Source organism: Panthera pardus, unplaced genomic scaffold (assembly GCF_024362965.1).
Source record: "Panthera pardus isolate Hobbes unplaced genomic scaffold, ASM2436296v1 HiC_scaffold_13, whole genome shotgun sequence".
NCBI classification, from domain to species: Eukaryota; Metazoa; Chordata; class Mammalia; order Carnivora; family Felidae; genus Panthera; species Panthera pardus.
Window position 1 is genome coordinate 39704526 of NW_026526688.1, and position 23222 is coordinate 39727747.

Genomic DNA, 23222 nt, shown 5'->3' on the forward strand with positions numbered 1-23222 from the left:
GTTCAGTCAGTTAAACACCCAACTCTTGATCTTGGCTCAGGTCACGATTTCATGGTTCATGGGATCCAGCCCTGCATCATGCTCTGTGGTGATAGCATGGAGCCTGCTTGGGATTCTCTCTCCCTCTTTCTCTTTGCCCTTCCCCCACATGCTCGCTCTCTCTCTCTCTCTCTCTCTCTCTCTCAAAATAAATAAACTTTAAAAAATTATATATGTATATAGATAGATATAGATATAGATATCAAATTATTATTATAATGACCAAACACTAGATACAATGAGACAGAAAAAAAGGGATGGAGAATCATGCTCACTCTTCAGCTAGGCTTAAATCCAGAGATACTATAGCCTTTCCTCACTACCTAAAAATGAAGGCAACACAAAGAACAGAGCCAAAAGATCTAATTCTAATTCCTGGATCAAGGAATCCCAGAAGCCAGCTGTCCCTGTACCCTTTTTTGCTTGAGCCGGTATGAACTGAGTTCCTATCTTTTGTAGTAGGAAGAGTCTAAACTACTAAGTTCACTCTAGAGAAGGGCAGCCATTCTAACAGTTACTGCTGTTGAGATGCCTCAAAAGATTTCTCAGCTGGAAGTCCTAGTGATCAGGGTAGACCAATATAGCCAGATTAGACCATGGCCAGAAGACATGGACAACAACACACATACTTCGGAGAAAAAATTCTGAGCTACACTGAACCCAATGCAAAACCATGAAGTATATACAGTATCACACCAGCCTCTGACATTAAAATAAAAGTAAGATGATTTGATTTCAGTCTAAGTGACCTTTTCCCAAAACTAGTCAAGCTACCAAATGCCTCAGTCCTTTCTGATAATAATAAGCAAGTGTGATTCAGAACAACATAATAGCAGAGAACTGCATTCAGCTTTCACTAAAGTTATCAATCACTATACATCCAATTACTTTGATTATAGGGCTTGCTTGGGATGATGTTCACTTGCAGGCATTCGGTTTCAGCTTATTTCAACTCTCCGGTCACCTTCCTGCTACCTTGTACTACACAAGCCACACACCCTCCACATTCGGTTTGAAACTGCCAACAAAGAACCAATGATTGCTCTGCGGTAACTGAGCGACTGAAATAAAATTTCAAAGCCTTCCAAATTCTGTTGGCCACCTGCTCTTACTCTGGATTTGAGAGAACTCAAACCAACGAGGCCCAACACTGACAATTGTCACTCTCTGCGGCCCACAGCTTTTGGGGTATGTTTATATTGCTTAGTTATGATTAAATGACCCATAAGAAACACAAACTGGGCCAAGCCTAATAGTCTGCTACATTAATAGGTCTGGCTAAAGTGTTTCTTAAAAACTTTCCAGTGAGGGGCAATACTATCTCTGGTAACAAAATAAGAAGCCCTGTGTGCCATCCACCAGCTTTATGACTTTTGAAAAGATCACTCACCACAGTACTTTTTTTCATCTGTGGAACGTGAGAGTCAAATTAAATGATCACCATCCAAAGCTAACATTTGAGAAATGTGTGATCTCTAAACCTGGAAGCTTATGGCCATGTGCCTCCTGGGCAATGGTATTGGGTATTCTGTAATTAAGTTATGAAGACAGTTAATATTATTTGTGCTGGATTTTTGTAAGTCTATGGTGATTTTCACATTAGAATTTCAAGCTGAGCTGAAATAAAGCTTTTTGACAAAGTAAGGCTTAGCTTGGATTTTGAATTAAGAAAAAGTTTAGACTAACAGTTAACCTTGGATTAATATTTATTTTACTAATGTTAGCTATATATCCCATGGTGATATTCTATTTCCTCCAGGAAATTTATGCCATTATAAAATTCTAGCTAATGCCACTAAATTTTGGACATAAAACACACTGCCAGTGAACACTATTAACTGCTTATTCAAAACCAACTATTTATAAAATCAAAAGAAGTATAACCTAACTACACTCAGAGAAAAATGAATGAATCTTCTGCTACCATATTCCTTTCTGTCACAGTGTGTCCCAGAATGACTGGTGACATGCTCAGTTCCATGGCTGTGGCAATACATAGCTAGGAATAAAGCGTTCTAAGTCATCTCTGTTTTCTTTTTTAAGAGCTTGTTATCAAGTTCAATGCAAAGAAGATATTCAGAAGCAAGTGGGATATAGCCAGATTAGACCATGGCTAATCTTCTGGTCAGATTAGACCAGAAGATATTCAGAAGCAAGTGCCAGAAGCAAGTGGCACCATGGCCAATGGACAGTGGGCTGGGGCTGGGGCTGGGGGGGGCATCAAAGTGGACTTTGGAATCAATAGATCTGGATTCTAGCCCCCCACATTCCCTAGCTGTGTACCCTCAGACAACTTATTTAATCTCTCTGAGCCTCTGTGTCTCAACTTTATTTAAAGAATTAATAAGAAGTACTTTCAAAGGCTGTTGGAAGGAATGATGAGGGAATTATATATGTAAAATAGACTACATAGTGCTTGGAATACTGCAGAACCTGGTGTGCGTTTCTTCTGGCCTATCCTTCAGGGAATCACTCCAGACCACTACAAAGAGAGAACACACACTGGTAAGAGCTCTAAGTTAGCAGGAAGAGGGCTGCTTTCCATGTGAGTTTACACTCTCCAGTAACTACTGACATAATTTCTGTGGCAAGGCTAAGGACCACATGTGACTGAAGAAGGTAAAGCACAAAGGGACCTCATGAAAGCACCTCATGTACCATGTGAGAAGCTTGATTATCCTTCTTCTGATTAAACATGCAGTTATGGGGCTTTTCCCAAACCACCTTCAGAGTAGGTAGATCCAGTAGATTCTGACTTGGTACCAGCACCCTATGTTCTCACCTGGGCCCTTTCGTTCTCTTTAGTGGAAAAATCCACCAAAGAAGCCTGTGGCTACACAATACCACTTCACTATCCCTGTATTAATTCCCTGACTGGTTACCATAAAAACCCACTAGTCTTACTAAGCTATTTCCTGCCTTGCTTCTGGTGGTATCACAGGGAGGAACGGAGATTCTAGAGAATGCTAGGCCATGAGATGTAAGATGAGAAGATCCGTAACAAAGAACCTCTCTCCAAGAGAACATAAGATCAACCTCTACATTACCAAATTATCAGCTTATCGACAAAGCAGAGCTCCAGTCTGAACAGCACCTTGCTTGAGGAGCTCAGGAACAGACCCTCAACGGTCCTGTTCTTTACCACTTCCCAACCCCCCCTCCCCAGTGGCCTCCAGGAGCAAAGCAGCACCAGCGCCCAGACACAGGACAGCAGGGAGAGGCCCAGAGGCTGAGAAACTCCGAGCCACAGCAGCACATCGGTTTTCTTTCAACATGAAAATCAATTCCCTTTAGGAAACATGCCCAACATCAAAAAGTCTTGTGGAGACACCTACTGCAGCTTTAGTGAAAAGAATTGGAACTTAGAAAGTTCTTCCAAGTAGAGAGACTCTCAACCTCTAGAAAATCCAAGACCACCTGCAGAGCTTCTCAGAAATGCAGATAACTGGCAGCAGCCCTGACACACAGAATCAGAAACTCCAGTGATGGGCTGGGGCATCTGTATTTCTTTTCAGCCCCAGATCGAAGACTGGGAAATGCTGGCTTAGTTTGTGACAGCTAGTGAGATGCAAATCTAACTTGGAATCAGGTTTTCATCCATGGGCAGTGCCTCTCAAAGGCTGGTTAGTGGGATACTATTCTTAAAAAGGTTAAGAAATGTCATGCTGGAAAAGGGTTCTGTGGAAAAGAAAGCCAGGAATCAGGAAGTCATATTAAACATTACTTTACTTTAGAACTCCCAGAATCTTTAATAGGCCACAGTGCATTGTACCCTACGAGAAAGGAGTACATTTTCCAAGCTTATCTGGTCACCAAAAACTTTCCTTTTGAAAAGCATCCCACAGCACTAGTAATCTGGGTAACTAACACTTTGGGAAGTGCTGGTCTAATGTAATTGTCCTCCATTAACTGTCTCTAGAGGTTTCCTAAAATGACAGTCTGACAAAAATATTCCTTTCAAAAGTTGTTTGTGTTCTTGCCCTCAGGGCTGGAGTATAAGGAAGAGTAACCATTGAAAACTGTCTCTGCCCAGAGATTAGTTTAGAACCAGGTGATGAAGTTCCTATTTCCCTTCTTTTCTCCACCTAGGATGCTACTCTGAACACTTCCAACTTTTATCCCTGTGTTTTGATACCTGTCAGTCAAGTATTTGCCCCTAATAAAATTAACATTCTTAGATTTTTTTACAGTCAAGATGTCTGGCTCATGCCGAGGCTCCCTTCTGATCTTTATATTATGGTCAGCCTCAATTGGATAGACTGATGAATTTAAGGCCTGAAACGGAAATGTAGGAACTGTCACTGATTTTATATAAAATACTTATTATATTCTGTAGTAGGGTGAATTATTCAGAAGAGCCCACATTCCTAAGTTCCTAATTAAAAAAAAAAAAATTCAGACAATATGATAATATATCTTTAGCCTTAGGCTGTGTTCACTATGCATATCAGTCATTCTTCCCTCCCTATTTGAACTCTCCAGAAACAGAGACGGCAGTGGCCACACCAAGTGGGGAGTGGACCATCTGGCAGTCCTGGCCCTTTTATCAGGACCCAGCAGCTGTGGCCGCCCCTGTGACTGCTCAAAGAGGTGGCCCAGGGAGCGGATCTTTTTTTCCAGATACCTGCTCTTTGATAAAGAAACTTTCTTGTCTTCTGCCCTATTTGGAGATTCACCAAGGTGTTTAGGTCCAAGGTTTAACTTTCTCAGTTCAGGGTGCCATTCATGTCTCATTAATTTTTCTAACACCCCTTGACTTAAAAGAAATGGCTAACAGGTTTTTTTTTTTTTTTCATTAATCAGTTAGGTCCACTAGTTTATGAGTATTTACATCCTAATAACTTAGTAACTGTTTAAGAATATGATACATTGAAAGAAAAATAACAGTTTTATAGCATTCTTAACCACATTACTTAACAATGGGAGGTGTGCATCTCTTGGGCACTGCACTGTTTTGCAAACTGGGGATCAGATTAGGCACCACCACCCCATTTTGTGTAGCAATTGCTTCTTATCAGAGAAGCAATCTTATCAATTCTTATCAATTCTTATCAATTCAGCAAACTGCTGAAAATGCAGTTTCCCAAAGATGTGATATCACCAAAAGGAGCATAGCTCAATCTAATGTTGAAAGTATGAACTACCTTGAGCTAGCAGTTTGCATGATGGCCAAGAGATGTCTAGCACCCTTGAAAATGTAAAAAATTCCAAAGCACAACTGTGGATTCCCTTTGGTGCCCTGGAGTACCTTGATACACAGTTTGGGAAACAATGTAAAGGTAAAAGATTCTTTGTAAGATGTTTCATAATCCTTCTCTAGCATTTGGCCAACCAAATATATGCCATAAGGGCAAGGTAAGGGCCCAATAACCATAAGGAGAAAGATTATAATTTCACCAGACACAGAAAGTAGGCAGAGATGCCATTTCAACCTAATTGGCAAAAGATGAAAATTCCTTCTTTCATTTATGATACTTCCCAGCTCGAGAGGCCTGATTTTTACCTCTTGGACAGTATTACACTACACCAGCTTACCAGTGAATAAAAGAAGAGCTATTTAACTACACTGTTTATTTGATAAGATTTCCTTACGTAACCTTTTTGGTTTGGTTCACATACTATTCTCTCCACAAGCTGCTTATTTTCTATGGATTAATGATTTGCTTGTAAAGTATTTTGGCATTATTCACTTTGGGCTTTGGATGCCATAAATCTCCTCAAAATCAGGGTTGTAATAATGTTTGTATCTTTGCATAACAAGATAACAATAGCTACACAAATTAACTAGATTCTAGTAGAAATTAACTCTAATTGACATAATTTTATGTATTTGAGCTTCAACTCTAAAAAGACTTTCCTGATAAAAATCAGGGGATATTTTGAAAATCTACTTAGCTTTAGAATGAGAACTAGAAGCTCCCTGTTCTACGCAGTCTGAGGACTTCAGAGTAGAGGATCTTGGCAGACAGCTTTCCCCTCAAAGGCACGTCCACTGCCTTAAACCAGCCTATTCCAAATGAACAGAAATCAGGGATCACTTCTCCCTAGACAATCCTGAAAAGAATGCAATGTCATGGGGTCCTGAAAAGACTGCTGGTACTGCTCCCATCTCAGCTCTCATAAGCTCTGTGGCCTGGGCTAGGCTTGTCTGTGACATGAAAGTTACTTAGCATTCCTGGGCCCACCTCAGTCACTGTGTCAACCAAAATGCCTTCTCAAACATTCCAAACACCCATCAACTACCATTCTTGAATAAGATTTAAATCCAGTCCTTGTTTAACAGGTGAGGAAATTGAGACTCAGAGATGTAAAGAAATCATTCAAGGTCATATGGTCAAGTACAACTACAATTTAGGACCCCTGCCCACCTGCCCAGAATTCATGCCATGCATAGAGCAGTTAAGTCATTTCTTTCAGCTCTAACAATCCAAAACTTTGTGATCAAAAGGAGATGGGATTTATAATAGTAAATAAACCTTGGAATAAAATGGAAATGTCAAAAACCAGTTATCTTGCTAAATGTTCAGACTCCTAGATCCAGAGGAAAAACTTCATGAGGGCAGGGGTTCTTATCTCTTGTTCACTTCTGTATTTCCAACTCCTAGAATCCTGCCTAGTGCATAGAAGACACTTAGCAAATTTTCTGAGTGCACTGGCATACTATAAGAAATGGCAATGTGTATGGGTAGTATTTGTACTTAGGTAATATTCTGGAAGGACATGAGTTACTGGATTTTTTTTAAGTTTGCTTAGATGAACCTTATTTTCACATTACTCAGGATCAAATAATAATCTATAGAAATAATAATAATGTCTGTGATAAGTTCTCACTGACTACTATATATCGAAGATAGTATTATATTAATATCTTTGTTATCACCAGCTGAGTACCCTGCCTATGGCTTTTTGTTGTTGCGTATTTGAAATGCTAGTCACATATGAAGTACGAGTATGAAACAAATCATAGCTGGAAGTCTACTGCTTGTGTTGAGAGTTTAAAATTTTGCCTCTCGAGAGGGACGACACAGAGAAGAAAGCCATGCCCCTTGATAATGGTGGCATTATCTGATCCAAGTTTGGACAGGACTTCCCTTCTAAGGATCTCTCTTTCAATGTAGAGGTATTCATGCCCTTGCCACTGGCTCCTAGAACAATAGAATAGAGGGGTTCTGCAGCATCATCTATTTGGAAGGAGGCACATACCAGTTTGCAATACTGCTGAGAATGTGAATTCATCTGGCAACTTTATTACAAGAAATTCAGTGATGTGTGCACAGTCTCATTTTCATCCACAACTTGGTAGTTATTTACTACTTATGTTTGTTTATAATGGGTCCAAGTTAGAAAAGTGTTGACTTGTTTAGGGTAGCAACCTAGTTGGGGAGAGGCAGGAAACAGGATCCTCACCACCTGGCTCTAACTTAATCAGCTCAACTGGGGACAAGGAGTAGAGGGCCCTGGTGGGGTATGCAGTAGGAATGGCAAGGAGTCTGCGGCACAGAAGAATAGTGTGAGCCAGGGGAACAAAGCTGGAAATAACCAGCTTTGGTTTGGAAATAACCAGCTGGAAATAAATGGATGAAAGTTCGCCATCTAGACCAGAAGAAACTACACAGAGGTACAGACTAAGAGGAGAGAGTACAGAATGCAAAGGAACATTAATATATAGGCGACGGGAAGGAGATTAGGAAGGAACAACCAGAAAAGAGAAAGAGAAAACTGTAAGCACGTATTGTTAACGTTATATAAACCAAGAGAAGCAAGAGTTTCAAGGACAGCGGCCAAAGAGTCAAAGGATGGAGAGAGGTCAGGTCACAGTGATATCCATAATCTGGCTTTCCATGTACTAAAAATAATAGTTAAGATGTCATGTATCAAATTACAGTGAAACGAACAATAGCACTGAGACCAAAACCCACAACAACGACTTCAGGGGAAGATGATATAACACAAGAACAACACACCTGACCCTCATGCGGCCAGCTAATCCATGCCCAAGTACAGCTTCTGTTCCAACTTTAGGTCAGAATTCAAATTAGGACAATTTTCCAAGACTATAGGTAAGTATTATATTTCACTTGCCTGCAAAAAAATATCCTAAAAGTCAAATATTGTAAATCATATGATGGCATTTAATTTAATTTTAATTTAATCCTTTTTTCCCCTTCTATCAAGACTGTTCCTTGGCATATATCCCACAGGCTCAGGATTAGGTGGCTATTCACATTTTCTATAAACTTAGAAAACACATTTAGGGGCACCTGGGTGGCTCAGTCAGTTAAGCGTCTGACCCTTGATTTCCGCTCAAGTCACGATCTCACAGTTGGTGAGTTCGAGCCCCGAGTCACAGGATTCTCTTCCTCTCCTCTCTCTGCCCCTCCCCTGCTTGCTCTTTATCTCTCCATCTCTCTCCCGCAAAATGAATAAATAAACTTTAAAAAGAAAAACACATTTAATGATACAATCAGCCCTGGCTGCAAGCTTTTCTTATATTTGAGATTTTGATTCTTCTATTAATACTGAGACATTCTTCCAATATATGTCTTTCCTGTTTCTTGCAATCAAGAATCCTAAATAATATCCAATATTTTAATTTGTCAAGAAATAGAATTTTAAATATTAATTATCATTACATTCTAAAAGAATAGATATTTTAAATATTAATACATAAGAAAAAAGACCAGAGCCTCAAACTAAAGATTATTCTCTTAGAGTATTAGCTCTTTGAAAACATCACCTGACTCTTTCTCATTTTTCCTGCAGAGGACTGACACCTTCACCAGACACTGGATTCCAATCCAAAAATTGACACTTCATAACCACAAAGTGTATTTAAAGTCTAACTTGCAGTAAGTCTCTTATGTTTGCTGAGCTGAAAATATGCAAGTCTTTATTAAAAGGTTTAAGTGTAAATATTAATACTTCTAATTACCACATATTTTTAAAGAGCTTTAGAAAAAAATTTAAAGTATCAACTTGGATTAGATGGTTTCCTAATAGTAGAGATGAATTTAGTGTTTTCTGGTGGCTCTGATCATAGAATCATGTCAGTAATGTTAAAAAATCTTTGGGGCGCTCAGTCAGGCGACTGAATCTTGACTTCAGCCCAGGTCATAAACTTACAGTCATGGCATCAAGCCCTGCATCAGGCTCCATAGTGAGCGTGGAGCCTGTTTGGAATTCTCTCACTCCTTCTCTCTCTACCCTTCTCCCTGTTCGTGTTCTCACACTCTTTCTCAAAATAAATAAATAAGCACTTAAAAAAACTAAGTAACAATCGAGCTAAACGTTTCCAGAAGGTTATAATTCTTTCTTTTGCCCACCTTCACCTCTAATTTTCATCCCCCCCTTTCCCTCAAACCTTTACACATAGCCCCATCAGATCCTTGCCATCCCATCTCAACAAACATGTTCACAGGCTGACGAGATTCAAGTTTCATTTTATATTCTTCAGGAAAGATATTACACACTGGGTCAGAACCTTCAAGTAAAAGAACTGCTTCCTAGGTGTCAGCTGAACATTTTGAAATTGTGCTCTTTCAAGCACCAGAGTGTTATTTACAGTTTTAGAGTCATGATTTTCCACATAAAAGGTCCATTAGTGTGATGGAAAAAAAAAAATGACTGAAGTAGCTGGCTCCTTATGAGCAATCAAATCAAAGCCTGGAGTCTGTCATGCCCTCTGCTCATGACAGAACAAATATTTCTTCCCTTAATCATAAAAGTAATTTTTTAAATGTCATACAAGTTTTTCTGGATGAGCAATAAGATCCTATTCTCTTTACTGAAGAAAAACAGGTGAGGAAGTGGATAATTTTGAATCAGATTTTAACTGCAAATATAGGCAAAAATAAGAAAAGGAATAACAAGGTCTAAAAGTAAATCCCAAAGGTCTTATCAATGTAAATCCAGTTTGTTTTTATTACAGAATACATTTTTAAATAAAAGGTGATTTAAAGATCTGCCCAAATGAAAAATAAAGCTTAAGGAAGGAAAAGTCCCCAAAGAAATTCCTTTCAATTTTGTTTTTACTTTTAAATGATTAATTATCTTTTTTAAAAGCAAGGTCTTTGACTTTTTGTTATTTTTAATTTTGGTAAAATACGTATAATATTTACAATCCCAATGATATTTAAGTACACAGTTCAGGAGTATTTAATACATTCACATTGTTGTTCAACCAATCCCCAACAGTCTTCATCTTGCAAAATCGAAACTCTGTACCAATTAGACAACACTATGTTCTCCCCTCGCCCCGCCCCGGCAACAACCATTCCTCTTCTTGTCTTTATGAATTTAAAGGCTCCAGATACCTCTTATAAGTTGAGTCATATAATATTTTGTCTTTTATTTTTTTCTGTTACTGGCTTATTTCACTTCACATCATGTCCTCACGGTTCACCCGTGTTGCAGCATGTGTCCAAACTTTTTTCCTTTTTAAGGCTGAATGCTATTCCATTGTGTGCGTATATTCCACATCTTATTTATCCACCTATCTGTGAATGGGTACATGGGTTGCATCCAACCTCTCTGACTTACATTTTAAACAATTTAACTAAGTAGGCACTGGTGCTGGAGTGAGAACACCTGGCTCCAAATCCCTCACCTTCTAATCTCCATGGTAGCATAGAAAATACAAACGTTAAAATGAAAGAAGGTGGTAAAGGAAAGATACCATGAAGCACTCAGCAAATTAAAATCCTGATGTTAGTAGGTTCTGATGAGGGTTTTTGATACCAGAAATTCATCCAAACATTTGTTGGGGAATATGAGTAAGAACAAACATATGCTAAACACTAAAAATGCAGAGCCCTGCCTCCTGTGAGGACCATGAGGGCCACGGGACAGACATCTAAGTGGTAAGCAGTTGTAAACAGTGGGAAAAAGAAGATGATAGAGAGGCACAGTGGCCCAACCACTCCCTCTCCAGAGCTGAGTCGTACAGAAGGAAGGGAGTCAGATGGGCACAGAGGAAGAAGGCTCTGCAGATAGGAGACGGCAGAACCAGGCAGGGATTGTGAGAGGCTGAAGCACAGGCTTGGAAGAGAGAAACTAACTCAAAGAAAAGGGAATCTCAATAAGCAGAGCCCAAAAGAGAATAGAAAAGACAAAAAAACAAGGTCTAATTAAGTGTCAATCAATAGAAAGAAATGAAAACCCACTAGAAGGCATGCATCACTGGATACCCATTCTGGTGCCAATGTGAATCTCCTGGCCCTTGCTTGCCTGGAGAAGCTTCGTCTGCTGAAAACAAATTGTGGCTCAGGAGTATAAATTAAAATTGTAGCAGCAAAAACTGACACTCATTAAAAGCTTACTGACTTTGTGTCACACTTCATTCCATTAAATGGAAATATTTTAAAAGTTGAAAAGATTTCCAAAAATTCACAAAATACAAACTTCTCTGCTTAATTCTCTGGTTTTTCAAATATGAGCAATGTTCCAAATTACTATATTATATTTTATACTAGTATTTACTTATAATACCTACTTCATTCCCAATAAAGACTGAATTAGCTACCATTTTATGTTACCTGGTAATCACATTTCATGGGTTCCCAGAACTGCAAAAGACCTACAACATTATTTGTCTACACAAAGAGAGTTTCTATTCCCCAGACACTCCCCAAGGAACTAACTGACCACCAAATGAGAACAGAAAGGCCTGTGCTCTGCTCAGAGAGGAGTCCAAGAGACCCTGGTACAAACAGTAGCGATAACGCAATGACATGCGCCAGTGCAGAAGCACAGGCAAGGGGCTAGGGAGCCAGAGGAGCTACCCTCAAGACAAGGACATCCCTTTGTTCACTTTTCCATTCACTCACTCATCCTCCCACTCCCTTCTTCAGGGCCTCATAGGAGCTTTCTGTGAGTGCTGGTGATGCCTGTACAGGAATGCTCACTGTAGGAATTGCTGCTGAAGGGTAAGACGTTCCTGGGGTGGGTGGCAAGGTCAAAAGTATTGCAGGCAGAGGGGTGCCTGGCTGGCTCAGTCCATTGAATGTCCAACTCTTGGGTTCAGCTCAGGTCATGATCTTGCAGTTCATGGGTTCAAGCCCTACATCGGGCTCCATGCTGAGAGTGCAGAGCCTGCTTGGGATTCTCTCTCTCTCTCCCTCTCTCTGTCTCTCCTCCACTTGGTCTGTCTCTCTCTAAATAAATAATTTTTTTAAAAAAAAGAAAGTATTGCAGGTAGAAAGAAGAGTATGAAGACCAACACAGCTTCCAGTGCTCACAGTGAGTGGGGGAAGGTCAGGCAGGTGAGGAGCAGAAGATGGAGATGGTAAGCGTGTGACCAGGAGAACTTGGAGACAGCAGCACACCTTTCCCTTGTCAGGAAAAGAGGAATTAGCACGTGTGGCAATGTGGACACACTTCTGGGTAGGGAGAGACAGGAAACAGCAACAGGGCACAGAGTGGGGTGAAAACATGGCGGGCAACAACCGACTGAGAAGGGATGGTGGGGCAACAAGCTCTGTGAAGGATGTGGTTACGACACCAGGACATCCTTACTGCAAATTTTTTATGGCCTAATGCTGTTAAATATCTGAATCAAATAGTCCACTGTCCCTGCTTGGACTCCATGGTCACCAGGCATTGGTGTAGCATGTCTGCAGACCGGAGGGAGAACACAACCCAATCACTCTTTTCCCAAATTACATGTTTGTTTCTTGCAAGTCTGGGAAAGGTCTACTGCTAAAGGACATTCAAGTCTCTGAGTCTATAAAGGCCTCAGTCTGTAAGGAGCAGTTCCTGAAGTCTGGCTTTCAGCCTCAGCTCCTGGACATCAACATCTCTGAGCAGGGATCCACAGCACTGTGACCACCACCAAAACCCAGCTTGGGCTACAGCCTGCCCTCTGGCCACCCAAGCATTCTTCCTGTCTTGCTGCTCTCATAGCTTCATACTACAGCACAAACATCCTATAATTTCACATTTGCCCAAGCAGACCTTAATCAGCTTTTCACTGCTTCTCTATTTTGTAAAGTTTACTTTGGCTCTTTCCTACTACTATCTCAACATTTTAATAATTAGGGTCTACGTGGTGTGATACTGACATTGTTCTCTTCTAACATCATCCAAGTCATCCTCAAAAACATTAATCATCATGGGGCACCTGGATGGCTCAGTCAAGTTAAGTGTCGACTCCTGATTTCTGCTCAAGTCATGATCTCACAGTTTGTGAGATCGAGCCCTGTGTCAGGCTCTGGGCTGAGTGTGGGGCTTGCTTGGGATCCTCTCTCTCCCTCTCTCTTTGCCCCTCCCCCACTTGTGCGCACACACTCACACGCACTCTCACTCTCTCTCTCCCTCATAATACATAAGTAAACTTTTTTTAAAAAACATGAAACATCACAAGACCAAAGATAAGAATAATTTCACATATCCCTCATTGGCCCTGAATCACTTAGGCCTCTGAGCCACTTGGCTTTGTACACAGAAAAAAATTTATGAAGAGTTATTCTTTGATTATTTTTGTATTATTAACTTCTGGCCAAGCTTGTTTTTATTTTTCTATTATTAGTAACTCAGATGCAATCCCTTTTACAATCCACATATTCCATTGTTTTAGTGCAAAGCAGCTCATTAATGTAAAATCAACTCAAATGATTTGACTTCCATTCTTTCATTTCAATCAGTGTTACAAATTCTGAACAAAACCTCCACAGAAATTTGTTAAATCAACAGGAAAGGTGAGTGGAACTTCTTGAACATCTGTATATGCTAAGCACAGCTTACTATTTTTACTTTTATGGCTATTGAGCCATTTCTAAAGAATACTACAAATGGTTTGTATACACTTCAGATTTCAGACTGTTGCATTTCAACATTAATGATGTCCCTAAGGTTCTTGCTTTTTTTAAAGTTTAGTGTTGTCAAATGTAATAAAATATCTTATCGCAGAGACACTCAAAATCACTGGTTGTAAGAGCAGAACTTAAACAACATTCCCAACCTTGACATTTGTCCCCAGACCAAAACCAACCATACAATCCATTAGGGTACTAGTCTCCAAACTTCCCCAAACACCCCGGAGGTGTTATAAGTTAGAGAGCAAGATCATTCTTCAATTTCCTAAACCATTTTGTCTAAATAAATATTCTGTAGCATGGTCAAAATTACAGTGCCCATTTGATTACAGGCTAAATATTTGAGAAAGCTTAATACTCTATCACAACTCCCAAAAGAACAAATGTTCCCATTCAAGTGAATATTTTTTAAGAAGAATTATGTAGTTCTTCTAAGTACATTATTGGCTTAAGTCATTTGCCACTGTGAGAAGAGATAAATTCTAAGGAAGTTGGTAACATTAAATGTAGATTACAGGCTTTACAAAGTGAACAAAAAGATTCAAGGCAGCCAAATAACTGAATTACTTTGAAAAAGTATTCATATCTTAAAATAATCATTTGTTGTTAATCAAACTATTGACAGTAAAATGAAATTTAACACATCTCAAACACCGCCAGAATACTGAATACAACTCAGACCATACCAAAGTTCATTTGTTAAGTAATTTATGACAAAGAGACTCACTTACCTGTAAGTATAAGAAAAGAAGGTTAGGATGAAACTACATCATTCCTCCTCTGGGTAAAAATACCTTGGGTTCTCTTCTTGAAATGGAAAGGAATCTAAAACATAAAAAAATAAAATCAGATAAAATAAAAATAAGTAGTAGCCCTTGTGATTTTCCATGTCTCAGCTGTAGGCGATATTACAAAATGGTAGAAATTTAAATTATTTAGGATGTAAAATACAATTCATTCCAGTATGGCCCCAAAATGCAGGATGGTATTTTCCCCTCCCTATTTTAATGGGTATAATACAAAATATTTGTTCGCACACGCGCGCGCGCGCGCACACACACACACACACACACACACACACACACGCAAGGTTTAAAATAACGGCGAAAGCTCCGTAGAAGCGTGTGTGAAAGCACAGTAGAGTCACACCGACTTGAGAAGGAACCTTTCTCCAAAACGCAAACCTCGCCAGAAAGAAACGTGCCCGCTGCCCACGCGCTGCTTCTGAACTCGCTCAGCCTGGATGTTCTGCGCGCACTGAAATCACTCAGGCTTCCAGGTTGGGGTCAGGAGTGAAAGTGCTGCCCCCCTCTGCAAGCACCGCGTGCAGCGCCACCACTATTTTTTTTTTTTTTTTTTAATGGTTCCACGAAATGCAACGTTATAAAAGAGCAAATCCACCTGGAAGTTTTGCCCGAGGGGCAGAGAGGGTGGCCGCCGGGAAAGCCCGGATCTCCGGGGCACGCGTCCCCGGCCCGGCCCCTCGCGGCCCGCGCGCGGCCCCGCGGAATCCCGGCCCCAGCCGCCTGCGCCGCGCCCCGCCCTCGTTCTCACCCTCACCGCGGTCCTGGCCGAGTGCTGAGCGGTGGGGTACGGCGGCCGCCCCACGCCACCCCTGCCTTTAAGGAGTTCCACTGGAGGCCACATGTGCGTCAACGAAGATAAAAGCGGAGGGAAAAAAGGTACAACCAAATCACTCTGGAAGCAAAGGCAGGGAAAATATTCTGGAAAGGCCTACGCCCTCCTGTTAAATAAGTGGTAACAATGTTATCCTCAATTAATTAACGCAGACTCATCTTTCCCAAGAGTTTTCATAATTATGTCTCATCTGTCTTTCTAATTCAAGTAACAGCAAAAAGTGAAAAACACTATTGTTCCCGTTTCACATGCAGAAATCAAAAAGGTCCGGAGTGGCTATACACGGTCAAAGAAAAGACTAAGAAGCTCCTAGAGCCTGCCACCACTTGTCCTTTCTCTGTGGGGACAGCCTCCTGGTGGCTAAGGTGGATCTGTCACATTTTTGTTTCTTCCCTCAACTAAGTTTGAAGGTTTTCTCTGAGGCATTGCCAGTAACAGTAACGATGTGAGGTACGTCAATCACTATACAAGTCAGGAGGCCATCTGTGTTTGCACCCTCTTTACAGTTTACCTTGGGTTTAGGGTTCAAGTTCGCTGGGCCAGCCTGGGGCGGTCCTCTCACGGCCCAGCGCTGTGCCCTCCACCGCGACTTGGGCTGCAGCTCTGCCTCTTTTGGCTTTGCTCTCACAACCGGCACTTCCGTCCCTGCCTGGCTAATTAATCTATGTCCAAATGGAATTGCTGTTGGCAGAAAGGCAGCAATGCCAAAGTGGAATAATCACTTGGACCTGAATCTGAGTTGTTTTCCATCCTTGACAACAAATAATGTTATTCCAGAGCCTGCGGGCCAAGAGTTGAAATGAGTTTATAATTTGGCTTCCAATCTCACATTCTCATTCTCACCCACTTAAATTTTCTTTTCTGTCTTTTAGCATGCAGGGGGCAGCTTTGGAGGCTAAATCACTGACATGGTCTTTATTGATATCCTTAATGAATATTCTCTGCCATCTAAATTAAAAGGGGAAAAATCCACATCGTCCAAAACCATTCTTGTTTTAATAATGAAACTAAATAGACTGTGCTGCCTCCATACGATCATTAATAATCTAATTTGTACTTCTCTCTCCAGCAACCTGAAGAGAAACGTTCACAGGTTTTTCATCCACACACAGTAGTCCACATTCATCCAGCTTCTAAGTGCCCAGCCCTAGCAATGCCAAACTGCAGGGTAAGAGCCACAGGATGGCCCAGTGCCCTGCTCTTTTCCTAGTGAAAGAACTCATTAAAACTCCAATCCTTGGCTCTAGGAAGTACGCTGTCTCCTTAGCAGTTCCAAAAATCATGTTCCCCAAGAAAGCAATCATCTCAAGCTAGTGATGGAAAAGGAAAGAGACAGGAAGGCAGAACCACTGACAGGACTCCCTTAGAGATCCGGGTGGAAGGGGAATTAGCATCATGGAAAATTACTGAAGGTAAACGGAAGGTATGTTAGGGAGAAGTGGGTGTGTTCAACTGGACACACCCTCTATTAGAGGAAAGGCAGGGGACATGGACTATACACTTACAATGTGCCATGCACTGTTCATTACATAGGAACTCATTCAATCCCCACAACAATGCTATGGATATGTGTGTTAATAGTCCCATTTTACAAATGGGGAAAAGGAGGCTCAAAGGTGTTAAGAAACCTCCCTACTAGTACATGCTAAAGCCAGGATTTTTCCAACTTTAAAGCCAAAGCTCTAAAGAGAAAAAGGAAAGCAAGCCTTTACTTTTTCTATTGTGCAACACTGTCTTACCTGCAAACACTAGTCTTCATGTGTGGTTTTCTAAGAGAGTACAGGGCTTATAGGGGCTCATACTGAATTAAAGTGGTGGCCTGAAGATATGCCAAAGGTTGCCACTGAGGCCTTGAGAACATAGCCCCCTGCTGATCGCCTGAATCTCTCTTCCTTTACAAGAAATCACAATGGCAAAAACATACTCTTGGATAAGTCTTCCTGAATATCAAAGAAACATACAATAAGAATGCGCTCAAAATAAAAGCTGAATCCAGGAAAGCAACTGTAGGTATATAGATAAAGTGCCTTGCTTTGTTCAATTCAGAAAATAGTTCTCAACAACACCCCTCAGTCTAAACATTTGTATCCAGGTCTGAGGTCCCCTCTCCTGTCACCTGATGCCTACTGTGATTTTGACAGTTTGGCCTAAAGAATAAGGATTATGGAGACACTTATGTGGCTTTGCAAGTTTTAGTTATGGTAAAAAGGCACGGGAAAGCAGATGTGCATGAGAGTGGCTGGGAGAACATCCATGGAAAAATCACATACTTGGATTTAGAAGTTCCCGGCAGTATTCTAAAGGTTAGGAAGTCTGCCCCATCTGACCCCCACAGTAATGAGTTTGACATACATTAATTTACAGTACTCCATATATAAGTCAGCTTTCAATCATATTAAAAGAAGACTAACCAAAATCAACTATTGAAAACAGAAATAAAAAATGTTGAAAATGAGTTACACTGAGATCAATCATATTTTAACAATCTAGCAACCCATTCTATTCAATGTACAATCCTAAGTGAAAGTTCCCGGCATTTTAGTTTCTAAAGAGCTTCAAAACCACAATTGATCCATTGGTGCAATAATATCCATCCATATGCCTTCAGCTCCAAGGCTTCCTCACTTTCATAAATGTCAATCTTTAAATCTTCAGTCCATCTACACCACATATATATCAGACACATTGATTCCTGAAATGTGAGAAATAAGAAAGGAAGACTGGGGCACCTGGGTGGCTCAGTTGGTTAAGCAATAAAATTAAAAAGAATTAAAAAAAAAAAAAAAGGAAGGAAGGAAGACTAACAAGCCCTTTCATCATCAATGTGTCTAAAACACCAAAAGAAAAGCATCGAGACAGACAGAGACTAGATATGTGTCTGCCAACTCAAGCTACCTGTGAGATTTTTCTTTGTGCATATGTAGATAATATAGAGAAAAACCTTGGATTGCGAGTAACTTGTTCTGCGAGTATTGCGCAACATGAGCAAACATTTCTAATAAATTTTAACTTGATAAACAGCAGATGTCTCGCAGTACGAGTAGCACATGATGCCAACCTCACGTGATCACAACTAAGCCAATGGTTCTTGAAATTCGCTTTGATATATAAGTGCTTTGGATTACAAGCATGTTTCCAGAATGAATTATGCTCACAAGCCAAGGTTTTACTGTATATGTTTTTAAATCTTGGTAGTAATGTCTTTTATTTGTATATATCAGTGGAGTCTTCTATGGTACTGGAAGACAGAAAAGGGACAGTGTCAGGAACTGTGTGGACAACTTCTAAAATTATCTTTCTCAAGAATATGTTTCAGAAAAGAAAGTGCCCTTGGATACTGCACATCACAAATCACATGTAACTATATTCTTGACCACATTCCTTCCACATCAAATAATTATACTGAAAATAGTATATTTTAAAAGTCATGAGTTTCCCAAAAAGTGTTGCTTTTCTATTATCCTGTGAAATGAAAAACAGGATCACTATGTCCTGATCTAGCATGTAAAGAAGCAGACTGAATGAGAAGATATCCCTTTATCTCTTTCTTATTCCTAATCCTTCCAGTGAAGTAGGTCACTCTTATTTTCTTCATTTCAATTTTTCATTCTGATAAATGGGGACAATCTCAGATACTATTAGCAGAACTATCAAGACTATGAACAAAATTATATTGCTAAATTATTTGAAGTCTCTTTTAAAATGTATAGGTCTACTAACACCTTAAAGGGTATCAAATAATATTTTCCTCATAAAGACCTACCAAGTGCCTCCCAAGCTAGGCAGTGGGGTCCCTCTGGGGTCCCTGCTTGAGCCACCCTCACATTATCAACATGTGAACCGCTAACATGTTCAAGAATGAAATGATTCACATGCTAAACAGAGATCCAGGGGCATCTGGGTGGCTCAGTCAGTTAAGCATCCAATTCTTGGTTTCAGCTCGGGTCATGATCTCACGGTTTATGAGTTCAAGCCCTGCATTGGGCCCTGTGCTGACAGTGCCTACTTGGGATTCTTTCTCTCCCTCTCTCTCTGCCCCTCCCCTGATTGCTCACTCTCTCTCTCTCTCTCAAAATAAATAAATAAACTTTTAAAAAAAGATTAAAAAAAAACATATCTAAATAATCTACTCTTAGAGCAGAATGAAAGACAGACTAATTTCAACTGGAGAAGATCACAGTTATATCTAGTCTCTTGGAAAGAAAATGCATTGCTCTGTTTGCCATTAGTTGTGAGACCAATGACCTAGATCAGTTACGATACAGACAGTTGATGTACCTCCATAAAAGAGAGCTATTTTCCAGCACACAGTCTGCAGTGCTGCAGTTACACTCACATGCAATTGTTCATTTTATTAGACATCCACTCCTAATACATTCTTCTGGGCCAGCCCCGCCCCATTAGATACTGCAGCTGTTGGGCATGGGCTAAATACCATCACAGATACTAATGAGGCATGAACAGTGTTTCAGGGAGATCTGCTGTACTTAATCCCGCACAGAACAAGAGATTTGGATTTTCATCAATCAGGGACTGACTGAATGTTTGTGTCCCTCCCAATATTCATATGTTGAAATTCTAATCCCAAGGTGATGGTATTTGAAGGTAGGGCCTTTTGGAGGTAATTAGGTCATGAGGGTGGAGCCATCATGAGTGGGAGTAGTGCCTTAGAAGAAGAGGCCAGAGAACTATCTAGCTCTTTTCTAGACATGTGAGAACGCAACAAGAAGTCAGCTGTCTGCAACCCAGAAGAGGTTTCTCACCAGAGCCCAACTATGCTGACACCATGGTCTTGGACTTCCAGATTGCAGAAATGTGAGAATAAATGCCTGTTGTAGATAAGCCACCCAATTTATGGTGTTTTGTTATAGCAACCCAAGCTGACTAAGATATCATCTTAAATGCACTACTGTGAAACTTTAGATAAGTCCATAACTTCTTAGCCTGTGTCTCCAGGTCTGTAAAAGGGATTGGCCCAAGCTAGTGATTCTCAGTGAAGGAGGATGATCTTTATCTGTTGCTTCCCACCCACACTACATTCTTATACACCCTGTACATAAGAAGCTATGTTACAGCTGGGGACAAGCTGCACAGACAAGGGCTGAAGATCCAGGAGAGCATTTAGACTCAGATGCTAACACTAGGGAAGGGGGCTTTAAAAAGGACCAGCTCAAAGAAGATACAATGGTCAAGAAGTATAGCTCATCAAGGATGCAATTCCCAGGCAACAGATCCCTATGTAGAGAAGCTCAAAGAGAACAAATCATACCAACTCCTTACACACCAGCAAGCCAGTCGCAACACAACAGCAACATAGAGAGTGAGCTTGTGGTTCAGAAATCACAGGTCTGTCCCAGTGCTGCTATTAAGTTATTATGACCTTGAGCTAGTCACCTATAAAATAAAAGTTGGGACCAGATTCTCCAAGTTACCTTTGAGTACAGAAACCACACCTTCTTTTCATGGTTCCATATAAACCTCTATCTGCCACTAGAATGATCTTAAAGAATAAAATCTTTAAGGTCAGTATACACATCCTCCACTACAGGCTCGGTTTTTAAATTACTGCATTCCCAGGCTTCTTGGGCAAAGTAAGCACTCAGGACAACTGCCTAGGACACAAGTTTAAGAAGTAGAATGGGTAAAGTTTGTTTTCTCTGCCTTTATGACTCCCTCTGGCTAAATTCTACCCTCCACACTGACAAGTCTTGGAACTTCTGGCACTGAGGCTTGATCTATAGTATTCATAGGGCTCATGACACTGTGATAGATGAAGAAATTAAATCTTTCACCAAACTTGAATGGGCATTTTGAATGGTAATTTTTATCTTCTTCCTTCCCAGATGCAGGAATGTCAATAGTTGAGAGATCCCATGGTGTTGGTAAAAAGTCATTATAAAAATGGACTTGCCTCCTAAACGATCTCTCATTATTTTGCAAATGTATTACTTTTGCCGTATCAATTTTTAGTTTATTTCATGTTATGCTCCAGTTGCAAGGGAAGTGAGAACATACTGTCCACATTTTCAAAAAAAAAGACCGTAACATTAACAGAATAAATATTTCACCGTAAAAATAAAAACTGTTGCAAATATTTATATAATTGAATTTATTCAGTCAATTCACTGGGTTAGGCCAATGGAAGTATGCTTTTTTTTAATACTGAGAGTCAAAGAGACAGGAGGAAATTTTAATCTCGACCTGCAAATAAATAAATAAAAATACTGCTTATAGGCACCATTTTTTAAAATGTGCATACAGAATGCAAATGGGTGTTACTTTCAGGGAACTTACAATTGCTGTATAGTATTTTCTATGTATACTGGATAACAATGAAATAGAAAATAAGAACATGAAACACAGACATTTCACCAATTAATATTTTCAAATCATCAAAATGTGTTTTTATGCCACATCATGGCCAGTTAAGCAAGACAGAGGTAAAGACTGCACAAAGAAAAAATTATTGAACACTCAGCAATAAGAATAAATGTGCAATTGATACATGAATCAACATGGATGATAATTATGCTGAAAGCCAGACAGATAAAAAACATACAGTATGATTCCATTTAAATAAAATTCTAGCAGATCAGTGTTTGGCTGAGGATGGGGGTAGGGGATGGGGAGGGGCCCAGAGGTACCAAGATAGTGGGATTACCGAGGGGCACACAAAAACACTGCTGGTGATGTATATGTTCATTTTCTTGATTTTGGTGATGGTTTCATGTGTATATCAAAATTAATCAAAGTGCATACTTTAAATATGTGGTTTTAGTACATATCAATTATACCTCCTAAAGCTATAAAAATTGAGAGACAAAAATAGGGGAAAAAATGTAAGATAGTAGTTAAATCTGGGGTAATTAAGATAGCTGTTGGATGAAAAGCTACAGAAAATAAATTAACACTAGATCCATAAAAGACTACCAGAGAAAGATTTCTGATTGTTGAAAGTTTCAGGAATTTTACAATCCCAAAAAAGTCTTTCTAAGAACCTAAGGGCCTAGATAATACTCATCCATCCCTCAAAAAATAAAAAAGTTCTTCTTTCTTTAAGACTTTTGACAGAAATAGGTCTAACTATCCTCAGAACAATAATAATAGCAATAACATTTATTGAGCACTTGCTGTAAACCAGGTCCACATCTAATGGGGTATCCCATTTAATCCTCACCTAAGGGAACTAAAAGATAGATACTATTATGATCCTCCATTTTACAGATGATACCAAAATTCAAAGAGGTTAAATAATTTGCTTAATGTCATCCACCATCCCAGCTGTGGAGCTGGGATATGAACCCAGGTGGTCTGATTCCAGAGTCAAGCTCTTGAAAGTAAACTTCTCTCCCACTACTAGACAAACAGGATTCTGGAATAATGAATGCTATAGATCATGATTGCTGACTCACACCTCTGATGGCGTCAAGAAAATCTTTGTGAATTAAAGAGCTACATTTCTAAGTCTGAAGGCTAATCTTTTGTGTGAAAAATGCAGAAAAAGTCAGTAATGAAGTGATGATGGAATGTAAGGGCAATTTCAACAAAGTGGAGCAGAAAAAATAATAGCCAGAAAGCAACAGACTTGGTTTTGGCCATGTCCTCACTGGTGACTATAACCTTGGGCAAGTCATTTCTCCCCCTTGGGTCTGTTTTCTCTTTGGCAAAATTAAAAGTTTGGACTAATCGATTTCTAAGATTCCTTCCAACTCTATGATCCTTGCCAGTCCTCTT

General features: G+C 40.0%; 1 protein-coding gene across 13 annotated transcripts in view; it reads right to left on the bottom strand.

Moving 5' to 3' along the window:
* Positions 1 to 23222, bottom strand: part of CSGALNACT1 (chondroitin sulfate N-acetylgalactosaminyltransferase 1) — a 347129-nt gene that overhangs the window by 174862 nt on the left and 149045 nt on the right. For 10 of the 13 annotated variants that reach the window (XM_053900992.1, XM_053901002.1, XM_053900996.1 and 7 more), the window contains one exon: positions 14582 to 14675. The gene's annotated coding sequence lies outside the window, so the exon portion shown is untranslated. Of the gene's footprint in view, positions 1 to 14581; positions 14676 to 15003; positions 15023 to 15251; positions 15361 to 15999; positions 16088 to 23222 lie in introns of those variants that run through there. The other 3 variants (XM_053900999.1, XM_053900998.1, XM_053901000.1) reach the window with 3 other exon arrangements.